This window comes from Leucoraja erinacea, chromosome 30 (genome assembly GCF_028641065.1).
Source record: "Leucoraja erinacea ecotype New England chromosome 30, Leri_hhj_1, whole genome shotgun sequence".
In the NCBI taxonomy this organism is placed as follows: domain Eukaryota; kingdom Metazoa; phylum Chordata; class Chondrichthyes; order Rajiformes; family Rajidae; genus Leucoraja; species Leucoraja erinaceus.
In genome coordinates, this window is record NC_073406.1 from 13,266,638 (window position 1) to 13,279,184 (window position 12,547).

Sequence of the window (12,547 nt, forward strand, 5' to 3'; positions counted from 1 at the left end):
ATATCACACATGCGTGCTTGCAGGCAAAATTGCATTGGTCACCATTCTGCCAGGGTGCATTAAAATTCTGCCGGAAAGATGCAGAGTATCGACTTCCCAGTTAGTGCTATCTCTTTAATATTCTCAACTGAATATGCTTTCAGTAGAGTAATATGTATACATTGTACACGTTTTTTTTTTGCAACAAAAGATAATGCAGGACAAATGGGTACCGTTTAGAGATAGAGTGCACAACTTGCTTACTGCATTTCCAGTGAAGTTGGCCATGCCTCATTGATGATGGCATGTCTTTATGTGAGCCACAAAATGTAGGAAAAACACTCATGTCTACGGTTTAAAGTCAAGTCAAGTTTACTCGCATATGCACCAGTACCATGAGTACTAAAAGATCATCTGCTATTGATTCTTTGCTTGCCTGCTGTTGCTACAATTTTACAAGGGTTGTGTAACTTCACCAATTGTTTTAAATTAAATAAGTATACAGAGAGCATTGTGGTTAGCACTGAAGGGTATTTTACTGAATTGCAGGTTCCGATGTAAACCAGCTGAACTTTTGCAAGCCTGTGCGATCAGAGCATGCTGCTCTGCAGGGAAGAGATTTGGATGTGTTCCCAACAGGAACCAATTTCAGATCAGGGGAAAAATTGTCTCATTTACACCCAAACAAAAAGCAACGAGCAAAAAAACAAAGAGATTTATTAAGTAAGAATGTCCTCATTGACATCTGCCATCAGAGTGGTTGAGTATTCTTTCCTAAAAATGGCTCCTCTGATAGTACAGCTCAGAAGCAAGAGAATAGTTATTGAGTCATAGAGTCATATAGTTCCTTCAGCCCAACTCATCCATGCCGACCCATCTAAACTAGACCCATACACCCGCATTTTGAGAATATTGCAATTTAGCCGGGATTATGTGTTCAAATATATGGCACAGTGATGCAGTGGTACAGCTGCTGGCTTTCAGCGCAAGAGAGCAGGGTTCGATCCTGACCACGGGTGCTGACTGTATAAAGTTTTTATGTTCTCCCAGTGAACGCATGGGTTTTCTCCAGGTGCTCTTGTTTCCTCCCACACTCCAAAGCCATTCGGGAATTTAGGGTAATTGGCATTGATAAAAATTGTAAATTGTTCCCAGTGTGTAGGATAGCCCTAGTGAGGTTAATTGGCTAGGATAGTGTTAGTGTTTGGGGGGTGATCACTGGTCGGCACGGACTCAGTTGCCCGAAGAGCTTGTTTCCATGCTGTATCTCTAAAGTCTAAAAGTAAATCAGATTCCAACGCAATAAAAGCAAAAAAATGCTAGAAGCACTCATTAGATCAGACAACAACTGCTGAGAGATAAAAAGAGTCTATGTTTCATCAGGTCCAAGTCTACTGTCCTCTGATTCACAATAGGCAGTGCTGCAAGGCTAAAGCAGGAGTGAAGATCATTCCTCAGACGAAGAATACATTCAGATGGAACTCATTCTGAAAAGGTGAAAACAGAGACAATGCCTCTGCTGCCAGTTTATGTGTACATCTCAGATACATTCAAAGTTGACCTCTCTGCCACAACCACACAGAATCAAAACAACCACAATTTGCTATCGTAAAACATAATACAGTATTGGAGGACTAATGGGCAGCACAGTGTTGCAGCAAGTAAAACCGCTTCTTTACGGTTCCAGAAACACAGGTGCAATCCTGATCTCTAGTGCCATCTGTATAGAGTTTGCACATTCTTCCTGTTTTACGTGGGGTTTTGTAGGGTGTTCCGGTTTCCCCCCATGTCCTAAAGGGGTGTGGGTAGTTTGGACAATTGGTCAATATAAATTCCCACTGGTGTAAGTGGGTGGCAGAATCAGTGGGAGTCAAGGAGAATGTCAGTAGAATAAAATATATTTTTTTAATTTTTTTTTAATTTTTTTTTTTTAATTTCTATTTATTTTTCATGCACACTGAATGGACACTGGTTGAGCAACGTTTTTTTGTTTCCTCTGGGTATGCGAATACTCAGGAAATGACAATAAAGATATACAATACAATATGGGATTAATATAGGATTAGTGCAAATCCATAGCTCTGGTGGGCCGAAGCCCCTGCTTCCAAGTTGTATGCCTCTATGAGTCTTTGAGTTGAGGTCCAACAAAGCATTAAAAAATATAATTTTAACAATTCTTACATAAAGCACAGTTGATTTTGGAAAGGGAAGTTCCATTGATGCAGTATCTAAAAAAATGGTGTCGGAAGGAACTGCAGATGCTGGTTTAAACTGAAGATAGACACAAAGTGCTGGAGTAACTCAGCGGGACAGGCAGCATTGCTGGAGTGAAGGAATGCGTGACACTTCGGGATGAGATGTCTGAAGAAAGATATTGCCTTGATAATCAAAGGGAATATAAAAATCAGTCAAAGAAAGATGAAACGATGGTCCCGCTGCAGGCTCACAGCGCCACCAGAACTGAAAGGTGATAAAGGGGAGAGCATATGGAGTTGGCGATCATGTACTGCACTAGCCTGGACCGAGAGGTAGTCATCTCCCTCTGTTGCATCATGAATGCAATGTGTTCTAGTTCTAAAATGCACTGCAGTTACTCATCTTTATCAGCAGCTCCCAAATCTGCAGTCTCTGCCATTGGGAAGGGCAGCAGATCCATGAAGGCACCCACACCTGCAAGTTGTCTTCTGATCACCTTGACCTGGAACAACATGTATTTTGTTCACTCTCCGGCAGGAGTATCCAGATCACCACTTAGTGTCCCGCTCGCAGGATCACACCGGCCTTTACAAAATGAAAATCAAGCACAAAATAATGATCGTAACTTAAAGGAATTCAGGACGTTCCAATTAATAGATGAAACTACATGTGATAAAGGGGGTCCAGCAAGCTTTTGAAGCAGATGTGCCTGATGAAAGATTATGTAAAACAGAGCAATATACATAGAGTTATGCCAAACAATGCCTGAGGCTGGGTGTGAGAAGGTTTCAGTGAGCAGTTGTTATTCATGAACTCAACTTTGAAATAGAAACACAGATTCCGTTTGAAGCGAGAGTGAGATTGGTATTTAGAAGTGGGGTCTTTCATTTTAATGGGGTAGAGAGTTAGTGAGGGGCCGTCAGATGGGTTGGGGTTAGGTGGAGGTCATGGAGCAGAGTTTGATGAGGTTCAAGGGGTAATTACAAGAAATCCCTCAGTGAATAAAAATCAAGGGCTGCAGTCCTGCGGATGAGAAAAGTGAACATCAAGCAGCTTATTAGGCATCTCCTTCAGTGAAAAGCTTATTTACCTTTAAAGTAAGAGGTTGATGATGTGCCCTGCCTCTTAATACGCCTGCCCGTGCTTGCTGGAAAGCTGCCTAGAAGCGCTGCTTGTGCTTCCAATAATATTATGCAGTTGACAAAAGCTGCGGTTTCACGGGACGTTAGTTTTGTGACATAAAATGCACTGTAATTTTTAACTATGAATTATGGAAAATTGCAGCACGATTAAATCACATTCAATGGAGTACATAAGTATTAAATGCTTGGTGTTCACTCTCATGTCCTTGAGATCTCCACTTGTGCTGCTCACAATTGTCACACCTACTGCGCAACTGATTGGACAAATCTACCTGGAGCTTTGAAAGTAATATTGCACATCCCTCAACATGAACCACCCTCCCATCAAGCAGAAGATTATTCTTCCCATGGACAAAGCATCCATCTAATTCCTCGGCAAAACATGAAGTGCTGGAGGAACTCAGTGGGTCAGGCAGCATCTGTGGAAGGAATGGACAGGCAACATTTCGGGTTCCTTCTTCAGATGCCCTCCATAGGTGTTGCCTGACCCACTTTGTTCCTCCAGCACTTTGTGCTTTTCCTCAAGATTCCAGCATCTGCGGTTCCTTGTATCTCCTCTGATTCCTTACGCGGCTTCTCCTTATGAGTTCCTCCAGCATTTTGTGTTTTCCTGAAGAATTCGAGGAGATAGTTTGTCCATGGGAACAATAATCTTCTCCTTGATGGTCCATATTGAGCGATATGCAATCTCGCTTCCAAAGTCCTATAAAGTTATAGTCATAGAGTCGTAGAGTGACACAGTGTGGAAACAGGCCCTTCAGCCCAACTTTCCCACACCGGCCACATGTCCCAGCTACACTAGTCCCACCTGCCCACGTTTTGTCCATATCCCTCCAAACCTGTCCAATCCATGTACCTGTCCAACTTAGTCTAATTAACTTTACCTCAACTATTGATTCAGCTATGTCCATCTCCTTCTCCTTCTCCTGCCGGTCATGGCACAGTGGTAGCCCTCGTAACCTTGGGTCCATTTTCTTCAGAGAGCTGATCACAAAACCTAGATCAACACTTCAATGAGGCATTCCTACTTGGCAGAGTGGAAGGCTTTCAGATAGGATGGCTTCTCCTGATACCAATGCTTCTACCCTACCACATAAAGAATCATTTGACACTTTCCTCACTAAGCAATCACTCAACCAGCATCATGTTAAAGTTCAGGGTGTATATCTGTTATCAGGTCTATGGTGTATACAGATTTGCTGCTACATTTCACTGTCTTATTACAGTAACTGTGCTTTAAAAACATCTTAAAAGTTGTGAATTATTTTGTTATGGTGTTCTACAGATGCTCATATAGTCATACAGCATGAAAACAGGCCCTTCGGCCCAACCACCCCACACCGGCCAACATGTCCCATTTACACCAGTCCCACCTGCCTGCGTTTGGCCTATACCCTTCTAAACCTGCCCTATCCATGTATCTGTCTAAATGTTCCTCAAATATTGTGATAATACCTGCAGCTTGTTCCATACATCCGCCACCCTTTGTGTAAAAAAGCTACCCCTCAGGTTCCTATTAAATCTTTCCCCCTTCAACTTAAACCTACGTCCTCTGGTTCATGATTCTCCTACACTGGACTACTCTGTGCATTTACCTGATCCATTCATCTCATAATATTGTACTTTTGTTTTTTTTTGTTTAAGACCAGCGTACCTTTCTTCCTTCAGAGCATTGTTAAGCAGATATCATTGTTAAAACCAGTTCTTCAGACAATTATATCTGCTGACTGAAAAAGGGTCCCGACTCCGCAGTTCCTTGTTTCTCTGTCACTGTTAGGACTCACTTTCTACACATTTGATCTCAGTAGAGCCAGGGTCCTCAGCAGACATCTGCTTTTCCAATGCCCGGCATCATTCCCAGCTTCCACCTCAAAGCATCGCCTCTTTGTTCAAGACCATGATCAGCCTGTTCCTCCAAAACTACTGACCTTCTGAAACCTGTACTTTCATCATCGCTAATTTGCTATTAGTTTTGACATCCGAAAATCTGGACGAAGTTGTGAATGGTGAAGGCAGGATGATGCTCAGCTTGGAAATAAACTTGGAACTTCCCGATATTTTTCCGTTCTGGCTTGCCGAACGCACAGAGCTGGGGAGCTGTTGTGCTGCCCCTGGTGATGTGCTGTGGTGCAGTTTGTAGATGTACATGCCACAGGCACAGTGTGCCACCGATGTAATCTACTCCGCAACAAGGAGTAGAATCAAATTAACCTTGGTGTGTAGGAAAGAACTGCAGATGTTGTTTTAAATTGAAGATAGACACAAAATACAGGAGTATCTTACCGGGACAGGCAGCATCTCTGGAGAGAAATGAATGGGTGGCATTTCGGGTCGAGAAGGGTCTCAACCCAAAATGTTTTAAAGCAATAACATTTATGTTACACTAGGTTGAACTTCTCTCCTTCAAGCACTGGACCAAGATGACTGTTCACTGGTCAGAGCCTGATGGCATGTTTCCATGCAGTTATGATTTTAGTTTAGTTGAGAGATACAGCGCGGAAACCGGCCCTTCGGCCCACCGCATCCACACCGGCCAGCGATCCCCGCACATTAACACTACCCTACACCCACTATGGACAATTTGACATTTATACCAAGCCAATTAACCTACAAACCACTACGTGTGGGAGTAAACCGAAGATCTCGGAGAAAACCCACGCAGGTCACGGGGAGAATGTACAGATTGCGTATAGGCAAGCACCCGTAGTCAGGATCGAACCCGGGTCTCTGGCGCTGTAAGGCAGCAGCTCTACCGCTGTGCCATCGTGCCGCACTATAACTCCACAACTTTATGACATGTGTTCCCATTCCTCGCCCCTCTCCTTCTCAACTTGTTGGCAGTCTTTTGGCAACTGCACCGAAAAGCATATTTTCTAAAGTCATTTTTCACTAGTTTTGTAATTTGTCCGCGCCTTCCGCCAAACAGGATGTGATGTCTAATAGCAAAGCTCATTTAATACAACAACTGCGAGGAAATCCAATTTCCGGTCAGTGGTTTACTGATTGTTTTGGGAAACGCAGCAACTGATTAGCATCCCTTGCGATTCCATGACTAATACAGCAAGTATTCAAGTCACGTCAAGTTGCATTTGTTGTCATGTACGGTGAGGTACAGCTACAATGAAAATCTTGCTTGCAGCAGCTTCACAGCCACGTAGACACAGACAACACAGACATCATTTATACAAGACTCTATAAAAACAAGACTGCACAAACAAGAAAGCATATGACATAGAGAGAGGTAGATTTAGCTCTGAGGGCAAAATGAATCAAGGAATATGGGGGAAAAGCAGGAATGGGGTACTGATTTTAGATGATCAGCCATGATCATCTTGAATAGCAGTGTTGGCTCGAAGGGCCGAATGGCCTATTCCTGCACCTATGTTTTCAATGGGTTTTTTTTCTATAGGAAGACATAACTCGGTGGGTCTGGCAGTGTTTCTGGAGGAAATGAATAGGTGAGATTTTGGGTCGAGTCCCATATGGCGAACTTGCTTTCATCGGCCGTAGCATTGAGTACATGGAGCATAAACAGCGCGGCAGAGAAGTAGTGCCTTTGGCCCACAATATCTGTACTGAACATCATGCCGAGTTAAACCAAGTTAAAGCAATGACTGCACATGATCCATATCCTTCCATTACCTGCATATCCATGTGGCTATCTAACAGCCCCTTAATCACCATTATCATATCTGCTTCCACCACTACTCCTGGTGGTTACAGGTAACCACCCACTCTGTGTCCCCACACATCTCCTTTAAACTCTCCCCCTCTGACCTTAAAGTTATGCCCTCAAGACCTGGGAAAGTGGTTCTGACTGGCTGCCCCATCTGTGTCTCGCATAATTTCACAAACTTCCAACTGCTCACCCTTCAACCTCTGATGCTTCAGAAAGAAACAATCCAGGTTTGTCCAAGCTACCCTGAGAGCGAATACCCCCTAACTCAGGCAGGATTCCGGTAAACACCTCTCTTCTGCAACCTCTCCTGAGCCTCCACATTTTTTCTGTTGACTGAACTCAAAAGTTCAGTATGAGCTTGTATTTCTGGCCTATGGACATGAGGTATGAGGCAAGAACACAGAGTGGGTAAACTTTCCATGACTAACATGAGCAGCGGTGGATTTGCTGCCTAAAGGGCCTGCCCCATTGTACGAGGTAATTCAAGAGTTCTCCCGGGTTTTCCCCTGATTCGAACTCAGAGAATGTCCGTTGTGGGTCCGTAGGAGTTCGTGGATGTCTCGTAGCGGCTCGTAATGTAACGGTAGGTACTCGGGAAATTCGGTAAACCCGTGACGTTTTTTCAGCTCTGTGAAGAATGTCCAAGAGTAAAAAAATACTCGTGATGAAAAAAAATGGTTACTTTTTACTCGTACGAGCCGCTACGAGACATCCACGAACTCCTACGGACCCGCTACGGACATTCTCCGAGTTCGAATCAGGGGAAAACTCGGGAGAACTCTTGAATTACCTCGTACAGTGGGACAGGCCCTTTACAGTGCCAGAGTCCTGGGTTCGATCCTGACTACGGGTGCTGTTTGTAAGGAGTTTGTATGGTCTTCCTGTGACCACATGGGTTTTCTCCAATGCTCTGGTTTCCTCCCACACTCCACAGATGTGTTTGTAGGTTGATCGGCTTTGGTAAAATTGTAAATTGTCCCTTGACTTTAATCTTTACTTTAAGCTTTAGAGATACAGCATGGAAACAGGCCCTATGGCGCACTGAGTCTGCACTGACCCGCGATCACCCTGTATACTAGCACTATCCTGCACACTAGCACTGATCCCTGTACACTAGCACTGACCCCTGTACACTAGCACTGACCCCTGTACACTAGCACTGACCCCTGTACACTACACTAGCACTAGCACTGACCTGTACACTAGCACTGACCCCTGTACACTAGCACTGACCCCTGTACACTAGCACTGACTACACTAGCACTGACCCCTGTACACTAGCACTGACCCCTGTACACTAGCACTGACCCCTGTACACTAGCACTGACCCCTGTATACTAGCACTACCCCTGTACTAGCACTGACCCTGTACACTAGCACTGCCCTGTACACTAGCACTGACCCCTGTACACTAGCACTGACCCCTGTACACTAGCACTGACCCCTGTACACTAGCACTGACCCCTGTACACTACCACTGACCCCTGTACACTAGCACTGACCCCTGTATACTACCACTGACCCCTGTACACTAGCACTGACCCCTGTACACTAGCACTGACCCCTGTACACTAGCACTGACCCCTGTACACTAGCACTGCACTGACCCCTGTACACTAGCACTGAGCCCTGTACACTAGCACTGACCCCTGTACACTAGCACACTGACCCCTGTACACTAGCATTGCCCTGTACACTAGCACTGACCCCTGTACACTAGCACTGCCCTGTACACTAGCATTGACCCCTGTATACTAGCATTGACCCCTGTACACTAGCACTGACCCCTGTACACTAGCACTGACCCCTGTACACTAGCACTGACCCCTGTACACTAGCACTGACCCCTGTACATTAGCACTGACCCCTGTATACTAGCACTATCCTGCACACTTGGGGGCAATTTTCATAATTTATAGAGCAAGAGAAAAATAGAAGTGATAAACTAAGGAAGAAAACACACTTACAAAACAAAGTATCTTTAATATTTAGCTGCTGTTGTATTCAAGGGCCCCTACCTCCATAAGCACCAATGAATTACATTTCAAAAATGAAAATCAGCTTTTTATTGCCATTTTAATGATTTACAGATAAAATGGCTTGACTTTTAGAACTTGGGCTTAGAAGGGATGGAAAAAATGGAGGCAAATTTGGGTAATTAGCTTTTGTTTCAATTAAAGAAATGCCTGCATCGACATGCTATTTAAAATGGGAAATGTACTCTGCACTATCCACACTTTCTGCAGTTAAAAATGTTCAAAGTTTCACTCCGATTTAGAAATGGAATATAATCTTCATTGCAGAGATGGCAGAGACATCCATGAAGACCAACAGTATGTAACTACCAGTGGTGATTGATGTTACGTACGTGCATTTAACGGCAGTTGTCAACAATGCCTTGTGCACTGCATTGATCGATCGGCTGTGGAGGGTGCGCGTTTAGTTAATATGCTCATTCCCCCTTCTGCAAGATTGACTGTGCAGCTGTCAAATTTGGCAGGCGCTGTATAACTGTTGATTACTTCGTTTCAATCTCACTCATTCGGGCAATTTCTTGCTGAAAGACAACTACATGACAATTTCCTTCATAATCTGTCTTGTGGTTGGATGGATAATAACATGCTCGGTCCATCCTTTGACCCTTTCCTGCACTCACTCCTCTTGATCTGTAAGTTACCCCCCCTCCCATCCAACAGGGTTAAAATCGATCGATTCCAGCAACTTTGGCCTAACTTGCCCACACTGAACAACATGTACCATCTACACTAGTCTTATCTGCCTGTGTCTGGTCCATATCTTTCTAAACCTGTCCTATCCATGTACCTGTCTAAATGTTTCTTAAACATTGTGATAGTACCTGCCCCTACTACCTCCTCCGGCAGCTTGTTCCATACATCCACCACCCTTGCGAAAACATTGCCCCCTCTATAATATCTTTCTCCCCTCACCTTAAACCCATGTCCTCTGAGTTCTTGATTCCCCAACTCTGGGTAGGAGACTCTGTGTGTCTACCTGATCTATTTCTCTCATGGTTTTGTACACCTCTATAAGATCACCCGTAATTCTCCTGCACTCCAAGGAATACAGTCCTAGCCGGCTCAATCTCTCCCTGTAGCTTAGGCCCTTGGGTCCTGGCAACATCCTCGTAATTCTTCCGAATGAAATGCACGTCAGCATATATTGTGTGCTCCCAGCTTCCGGTGTTCATTTACAGACATCAGTCATTGTGCAGGGCTGTTTTCTGACTTACAACAGAGCTTCCAGCTAAAGAAAACAGTCGACAGTCACCAAGAAGCAAGGAGGATCACTCACAATGTCCTCCATTCAAGCATTTAAAGACCTCCTTATCCAGCAGCTGGAGAGATCAGAGATCAGGTCACTGGACACGTCGCCCACATTTTCCTGGATGCTCAACTTTTGCCAAAGCTAACAGCTGGGGCTCTTTCATTAACTGACGTCTGGTGTAAACAACTTAATGGGGATTCACAAGAAAGTGTAGTTGTTGGCACCTTGAGCAAAACGAGTGGTCCCGACCTGAAATGCCATCTATCCATTCCCTCCATGGATGCTGCCTGGCCTCCTCCAGCCTTCGTGTTACTTAATGAGGGGGTTTTGTGGTCATTCTGCCAGCCGCCATATTGAGTGGGAGCTTCAAACTGGCATTGAAGGCATTGCAGGAATTCATGTTCATGTTATAAGAGCAGAATTAGGCGATTCAGCCCATTGAGTCTACATCGCCATTCATTCATGGCTGATTTATCTTTCCCTCTCAACTCCATTCTCCTGCCATCTCCCCGTATACTTTGACACCTGTACCAAGAACCTATCAATCTCTGCTTTAAAAATACTCAATGGCTTGGCCTCCACTGTTGGCTGTGGGACTTTTTAAAGGGGATTTTCAACTTGAAACCTAGTCATGTCTATTAATATATGATTGTTCCATCGCCCAACTCCATCTTATCCTTTGGTTTATATATTCTCAACTGTTCAATCTGATTAAACTTTAATCTCTAAGGAATAGTGTTAGGTAAACCCTTACATTGCATCCCTTTTAGTGCTATTCTGATCGACTAATCTGCATCCCTCAGTGTTAGTGATGTTTCAGCGCCTGTATATTTATTCATTGATAAAAGATACATCAGACTATTTTATGTAGATTGGTGCCAGGAACTGTGGAGAAACAGAATAATGTCAGTGTCTGTCACCATCAAAGGGATATTGGTCAAAGTGCTCAGAAAGCATAGGAACATCAGCTTCCTGTATGCAGCATGTCTGAAGAAGGGTCTTAACCCAAAACTTCAGCTATCCCTTCTCTCCAGTGATGCTGTCTGACCAGCTGAGTTACTCCAGTTTTTTGTGTCTATCATAAACTAGCATCTGCAGTTCCATCGTACACACGTTTAAAAAAAATCTTATCTTATTTTAACTGGTTATACTTTATGTACCCACCAATTGTGTAATAAAGGATTCATGTCATGTCAAATGGACAAAATTGAACTAATTTTACTTCGGAGTCACGTGAGTGACTTCGTGAAGAAGCCCGCTTCCACGCATGCGTGTCATATCGCTACACGCATTGCAACGAGTCACACAGGGGGGAACGGCGTTCCCCAGCGGGAGAATTTGAAAGTCGGGAACAGCAGGTAAGAGACTCTGTGTTCCTTTTTTCTACTTACCTTTTAGGAGGCTGCGGAAAGCTGGCGGGGAGACCCGTGGAGGGCGAGCAGCCGGCAGCAGCAACAGCACGAGTTTCCCTGGAGGGGAACAACCTGTGCCCGACTTTGCTCCCGCACCGGCAAAATTCACTTCTCGGCCGGGCGGGAAGCAAAGCAAAGAGGTCCCGTATGCCAGTCTTTAGCGAGACTGGCTTGGAACAGTCGCTAGCGGCCAGCGCGAAGGCTGCGGGACAGAGAGCAGGGACCAGCGCTGTAAGTACCCGGGGTACACAGCAGGGCTGGAAACGCTCAGCGAGTGCAGCGGCACTATGGAGTAGGAACTGGACGTCCGGGCTGAAAACCTTCTTCAAAAGGTAAGCACCGGGGTTGGTCCAGGGGATCCATAGGTACAGGAACTGCCGCGAATGGACCAGGCCCGTGAACACCGGGGTCGGTCCGAGCGGCTCGAACCCGACACGCAGGGAACGACGTTCACCAGCGGGAGTATGAAAAGTCGGGAACCGCAGGTAGGAGACTCTGCGTTTCCTTCCACTTACCTTTAGGTGCAGACATGGACTGGGTCCATGTCAGCTGCAGAATGCCGGCGGGAGAACCGCGGAGTGCAGGCAGCCGGCAGGAGAGCAGTAACGGCAGTCGGCAGCGGCGGCAGTCGGCAGGAGCGCTGGCAGCGGCAGGAGCGCTGGCAGCGGCAGGAGCTGGCAACGGCAGGAGCAGCATGGGCACATCGATTCCCGGAGAGGGAAAACACCGGTGCCCAACTTCGCTCCAGCACGGTGAGAAAATTCATTTCTCGGCAGCAAAGGACTTTGCAGTTGACTGGCTGCAATCTACTACAAGGGACCAGTATGTGAGTACCAGGGTCGGTCCCAGCGGGG